This window comes from Nipponia nippon, unplaced genomic scaffold, assembly GCF_047370975.1.
Source record: "Nipponia nippon isolate SJK-2023a ecotype South Korea unplaced genomic scaffold, ASM4737097v1 scaffold_1, whole genome shotgun sequence".
Lineage (NCBI taxonomy): Eukaryota > Metazoa > Chordata > Aves > Pelecaniformes > Threskiornithidae > Nipponia > Nipponia nippon.
In genome coordinates this window covers 128,689,170-128,696,149 of record NW_028262290.1, presented here as the reverse complement: position 1 = coordinate 128,696,149, position 6,980 = coordinate 128,689,170, and the positions used below count along the sequence as shown (strand labels likewise).

The 6,980-nt window shown below is 41.2% G+C and overlaps 1 protein-coding gene across 1 annotated transcript in view; it reads right to left on the bottom strand.

Moving 5' to 3' along the window:
* Positions 1-6,980, bottom strand: part of ANKRD28 (ankyrin repeat domain 28) — a 138,500-nt gene that overhangs the window by 3,396 nt on the left and 128,124 nt on the right. The gene's annotated exons all lie outside the window — the stretch shown is intronic.

Below are 6,980 nucleotides of genomic sequence, written 5' to 3'. Positions count from 1 at the left end.
GGATTGTTGTAATGTGTTGAGATGTTTTATATTGGGGAAAATAATATTTCTCATTTCAACTGAATTTGCTCCTTTTAATTTAATCCTTTGGATTTCTGGGGTCCTGGCTAGGAGTATGGAAATGAATGGAACAGAAAACCATTGGAAAAGGAAGAAAAACTGGAAAGGGAACGGAGACACAAATACCGTGCATGACATGCATGAAAATATATCTGTATACATACATATAGCTCGTATAAGGTGAGGTTCTGATTTCTGGTTAGTGTGTTGTGATTTATTTTTTTTCTTAAGAGTCAAAAACTCCCAGCTGAAATCATTACCATTTACTGGCCACTCGGTTGTCTGTAATCCCATTAGAAAATTCAGTGAGTTTTCTCATATACTTTTAACAGTAACTGAACATCACACTTGTGAACGTCTACAAAACAGCTAGTCTGGGAAGAGGATATCAAGTGATTGTGAAAAACTAGACTGCATTGAGACATGATTTCCAGCCTACTGTGTAAGGAATTGTGTTTGAAGAAAACAATGAATATCAACGACTATGTTATTTACTGTTTAAGTACTTTAACTTTCCCTGTGTAAAAGAGAGGTCATTTCAAGACAGTTTTGACTTTAAGACATCTTACACATGGTTCATAAATTCATTCAACAAGAGCTGTGAAAAGCACAGAATGAATTGTGGGACAGCAAGGTTTTTACATAAATACTCGTGTACCAGATGGCAGGTTCCTGCTGCTAAATGAGTAAAACACACCATTGTTTCCAGAGCAATAACTAGATTAAGTGCTATAAATATTGTACTGCAGTGACAAACTGTTCTACTGCAGTGAAGGAATTGGGTGGAGAATATTCAAAGGCTATTAATTTGGGGTTAAATTCAGAGAAGATAATTTATTCTCAAGCATTATGATTTTGTGTGGTCTTATGGGCTGTTACGACTTCATCTGCCTAATAGCTGTTGAGTAACGGAATAAACACAACCGTTCCGCTGGTGAGTCCTCGCGTTCCAGTTGCTCAGTCTGTTAGTTGCATTGCAGTGGCCGGGAGGAGCAGTGAGGAGCAGAGCGCTAAGAGGAGAGCTGCGAATCTCCGTTTCGGTTGCCTGAGTCAGTTCCGAGATGTGTTCAAACTGGAATCACTACGGCAGGTACAAGTATGTGCACTGAAAGGTGCTCAATAAGCTCCTCCTTTGAATGAACTTGCTTTCTGGTTTCAGAAAGCAAAACAACCAAGAAATTGCTGAATTTCTACCTCAAGGTTTATTTATTAATATATCAATATTTAAGATAAATATTTACACAAAATAAGTATATAAATATTTATGATCTTGGGCTCTATCAAACCTTCCTTCTCCAAGCTGTATTACTGTGAGCCAGGACCTAGTCACACTCAGTTTTGATACAGCAGCACAACAGGTTTGTTTATCCTGCAGCATATATTGGACTGAAATACAGAGAGGGGAACGTCTGTCTCTTGTTAGACATAAACTTGCTGATGCAAAAGTAGGCCATCCCACTGCAGGGTTATTAAAAACCATTAATTCTTTGGCAGCCACGGTGGTGGTCTTGCTGAATGCTGCACAAATTCCAGAACATACAGGGTAAAGAAGAAAAGCATTTGTGGTGCTTATTGTCCTTCTGGTTCTAGTACCATCATGACCAAGTCTAAAAGAAAGGAACAACGAACGGCTGGAGGATTTCAGCTCTCAGGACAAGCCTTCCCCACCTCACTTTGTAAACTGAAAAACACGCATCCTCGTGCACGAAATACTGTTTCAGATTTAGTTCCAAAGCAGACTGTCATTATCACAACAAATGAGGCTAAGCAAGTAACTAGCATTACTTGTATTTGCTATGCTTAAGGAAGAAAAAAGCATTTATCTGGGAGATACTTGCAAAGTGTGTTCCACAGAGCTATTCTAATTTTGGGTATGGCGAAACTATTCGAAAACAAGCCATTCTGGCCCTACCGTTTCCATGGGTTTGCTCTGTCTCTTCCCTGAGGAGAGCAGGCGCAAGTATTAGAGTGTGTTTTCATACCTTGTCCCCTTCACCCAAAAAAGCAGCCTTTAGCAAAGAGACGCTGGAAGAAGTGGAACAGACAGTACCAGACATGCAGGAGAATTACCAATAACTAACTCCCCCGCCCCCCCGCCGCCATCCCGATCTTTGAGTGACAACAGACGTATCCGTTCTGAAACGGGGTGACCAGGCCATAGCCTCCAACGCTCACCACCACCGACGGGCGGGTTTTGGAGGTGTGCGCTGGAACAGCAATCCCAGCATTGCCCTGCCGAATGCAGCCCCGCTCCCAAACAAGCCAGCGTTCATGCGAGTGAAGCTATGTACCATTTACTGAGGAGGTGCGAGAAGCCTTCAGCAAGGCTGATGTTTGCACCGGCAGACTCCTAACACCCTGTAATGCATCCAATATCTCTTCAATGGGTACGAACGGTTTTATTAAAGCTTCCTGAATGGTTTCTGTCTGTGAGCACAACCAGAAACAAACCAGAACACAAGGATCTTCTGACATACGGGAAGTACAGCTTAAGACTAGAAGAGTTTGAACTCACTCAGTCTGTTGACTTAAATTAAATCAGGATTTGGAAATCTGTACCGAGACCAAGGGAACATCCAGTCTGAGACAGGCAGCGGGGACGATGTCTTTAAAGGGCCCTGATGCTTCCCCTGGGATGGAAAGACAACCAGAGGAACTGTCTGCCCAGGCAGGGGTAACAGCACACGAGTCAGAGGTGTTGGGGGTTTCTTCGTAAGGGATCTGCTGCTTTGGGATTCACACGGCCAGTGAGTTTTCCAGGTGGATGTAGGGATACTCTGCTTACAGCGAGAGAAACCCCCAGAAAGCACACTGAAGGAACGTGTGGCAAACAGGACGCTGGAGTTCAGCTACTGAGAGGCATGTGAACAGGCTGAGGAACTGGTGACCAACTGGGACAATCTGTTCAGAGCAGAGATCTTCACAATGCAGAGGTGGGCATAAGCTCGTTTAGGTAGATCTCTACAGGTGAACTGAAGTGACTGAGCTTCAAGAGCCTCTTGCAATCAACACGGAAGCAAGGAAGCCATCGTCGTGCGGCACAGCATGGTCTTGCCCAGGCTGTGACCCGTCTGGCAGCATCAGGTATTTTAACGAACACCCCAGCATCACAGAAAACCCAAGAGGACCAATGCAAAAAACTGACTGACCTCTTTGGCTGTTTCAGACATACCATCTAAAGCAAGTAAAAGAGCCAAGTGAAGAAAAGTACATTTTCAGAGCTGTTACAGAAAGAGGACCTGAACCTAAACAACACTACTGACACACACACACAGATTCAGTGGCTAGAAAGAACTACCCCCTCCTCCTCTATTTCTGTAGGTTAAAAAAAAAAACCCAAAAGTGGTGACAAATGCTGTTCCTGAAAACCCCAAATATTCACAGGTTGAAGTGAGAGTTATTGCTCCGTCAAGTTTTGAATGGTCAACGGCAATGGAAGTACTTCAGAGATTCACTGCGCTCTCCTTCCTCCTTCCCCTGGGAGAGCAGGCGTAGGCCACGCAGGTCAGAAGTCAAAGATGATAGCGGTACGCACAGCAGATCAAACAAACTCTTGGTAGAAGAGATTAAAAGGGTTGAATTCAGTAAAATGTTAATAGACTCTAACAAGGATTTTTAAGATTTTAAGAAAACTATGCAGACAGCTTGAATAACAAAGTTTGGCAAGGGATAGGAAATAGATGACAGGATAGGATGTGAATCCTTAGATTTTGCTTTAAAACTATTTAAGGTATCTAATACATTCTTTTAACATAAAAGAACATCTGAGCCCTCAGTATCTTAAGCTTTGTGAACTACATCAACTTGTTTTGTTCTGTTGTGAATCCGAATAGCAAAATTTCTGGTTGCTTCTATTGCAATTTTAATGAAAAAAAAAGAGAATGTAAGGTGTTTTTCTCCTCTTTAAACATTTAGTGACACTAACACTATTAAGACAGCTTGAAAGGCTCTTCAGGTTCCATATTATTCAACTATGTTTACAGTTCCATGGTGAAATATGGCAAGTTTCCTTTTCCAACCTCAGCTTGAAAATTCCTATAACATAGCATGGAATGGAGGGAGCTCAGTTTATCCTAATGTAAAATAAGAGTTATTATTTTATATTTTTTATTTTATTTTTAATTTATTATCTTGTATTTTTTATACACAGCACCAGGGAGGCATGGATAATTTAGATGCTGCTTTATTTGAAGACAACTAACAGTGCTAAGGAGACTGGGACACTGGGTTGGAAAGAGTTGCAAGAAATCTTCAAGTCCCACAAGCAGGGACATTTGTCGTCTTCCCCTGTCAGGAACGTTCAGTTGTGAGGTGAGTTGTAGAGACAGGAAAAAGCTCACAGCTTGAAAATTTTAGTCACATCTGTAACTATTTTTCCCCCAGGGAAGGGCAACCAAAACACTCTTGTGATTTTCCTGGGCTCTAGATGACTGAACACCTGAAAGAAACGCGCTTTCCGAGGCTGCCATTTCAGACAGTTTTTCTCTTGGTAGGCATGTGAGGATACGTGGATCACACGAGAGACCTCGGTGACATTTACAACGTCCAGCCAGGCGTTTGCTTCTCCTATGAAGCAATAAAACGAAGGGGTTTTTGTGATAAGGCTTATAGATCACTATAAATACAATAATAGGATATTTTCTTAAGAATGACCAGTTGTTTTGCCATTTCAAATTAATGCACAGTGGTTCCTTTGCACTTAACAGTCTTCAAAACATATGGACATTACAGTGAGAAAAGGACTCCAGAAAAATAAAAAAGCCAATGCTATCAGCTTAACAAACAAACAAAGAGGCCTGTATTGCATCTCTTCACATTTAACATTTTGGGTTTCAGTCTGTAAAGGAGACCCATGTTTTATAAATTACTATCTTGGTCAATTTAGAGTCACAGCTACAAATTTATTAAAAAAAAGGGGTTTAATCCTAATCTGAAAGAATTCTTCTCCGACTGTCCCATCAGCTTCTGTAGCATATAAAAGAATTAAAAGGAAGTCATCACAAATCTTTGAGAGATTACTACAAGGGGCAATAATTACCAGTCAATCTTGGATTTAAGGATTTATATGAATTTGCTGGACCAACTTCAAGAATTCGAATACTTACTTTCTCCTGATACTAAAATGGATTTGGCTGAGTTTAAATCCAGACTTAGGGAACTGGTCTTAAAAGTTTAAACTACTTATTAAGAGATTATAAAGGCCCTTCTGTCCAAGGTTATTAGTCTGATCCACCCAGGACTGGATTATCAGGAATCATTGCTTTTTAACCAAAAGCACGATGGCATTTCTTTAGGAAGTGGCGGGAGACGAGGAGAGTACGCCGCAGCTGCCAGCGGGGAGGCCCACGGACCTCCCTCACCCGGCCTGCGGTACACCGAGCCACAGAGCACGTCCTCCAGTTCTCCGCAACTGCTGCTCCCATAAACACCCACCCTTCGTATTTAGGTTTCAGTTTTTAAGATGTGAACCTCACTGATCCAAACGTGGAATGAAGTAGTATGGGCTCCCTGGACACATCCAGCACTCTTAAAAATGTTCCAGGATTACGCGCATGGAAAAACTTCTCGCAAGTATGTGCTAGACAGCAGTCTTGTGCAGTAGTCACTGTTGCTTACAGTCTTCCTACAGGCTTATCCTCTCACCCAGTCATTGCACGATTAACAGAAAGGTCACCACACACTTTTTTTTTTTTTTTTGCAATAAAGCAGCTGAGCTATCAGAACAACACTTGTGTTATCTCAAACCAGCTGGATTTAATGAACATTATCTTTTTTTTTTTTTTGTAAACTAGAATATAAATAGAGGATAAATAATAAATAAATTCAGGATTACTACAGTAGTTGTTGCCTTTAAATGTACATAATTTCTGGGCAAGACAGGAAGGCAAATTCCTCTCAAAACCAGAATTATTGGGTTGAAGAATGCGTAAACATTGTCACATGCTCCTTTTTAGTGATCTTCTATACAGCCTAGGGAGCAGCTTTGGGATCTTCAGTGTCCTTTGTGTAGATGTTAAAAGCAGCAAAACTTTGAAGTCATTCATTTTTAAATACTAACTTTTTTTAACGAAACATTTATTAATTCTTTAGCCTGGTAGACAAGTCAGAATTTTAAACCAGAAAATATACGACCAGGAAAAAAAACCCACCACAACGAAGATCCAAGTTTATAAATTGCATATTTCTAGCTCTGCTTGTTCCAAATATATCATTATTTTGGAGATATCTAGGGGTGGGGAAGCAATAAAGAGTAATAGGAGGAAATACAAAGCAGGAGACGCAGAGACGTCAAGATTTTGTAAGAAATTACAAGAAAAATCTTTTTGATTACAGTGGGGTCACTCGGGGGGCAGGGGGAAGACAAACTCATTCTTCATTTTAACAGCATCGAGCATTTATGCTACCGTGCTACACTCAAAGTAACAGCTCAGCCTGGGAGGTGAATACTAACGTGGCATTTTCTCCTGCAGAACATTTATTGTCAGAACTGAAAAACCCCTACAACATCCCAGAAGCCAGAGTACACAGAAAGCTGAGCAGAGCTGGTTGTTCTCATTCCTGAAGTCCATTTAACACACACACACACACCCACCCCCAGCCCCCCACCCCCCCCACACCCCCACCCTGAATAAAGAGGGTTTCTTTTATTCTAATATAGGGCTTCAGTGGGCCAGCCAAGGCTCGCTGCTCTGTCTTGGTGAAAATCCAAGAGATTGTTTGGATGAAGGTTGTAACAATAACCGTGCCCTATTCATCTGTACAAAAAGAGGAGGATTTCTTTTAGAAAGATGGAGGTTCCAATATAATTTTCTGGAAGTGAACTGGCCTCCACCGAGGTATGAACACTTTTTCCTTTCTTTTTCTTTTTCTTTTTTTTTTTTTTCTTTTTTTTAAATACCCCCCCCAGCCACAGACAGCAT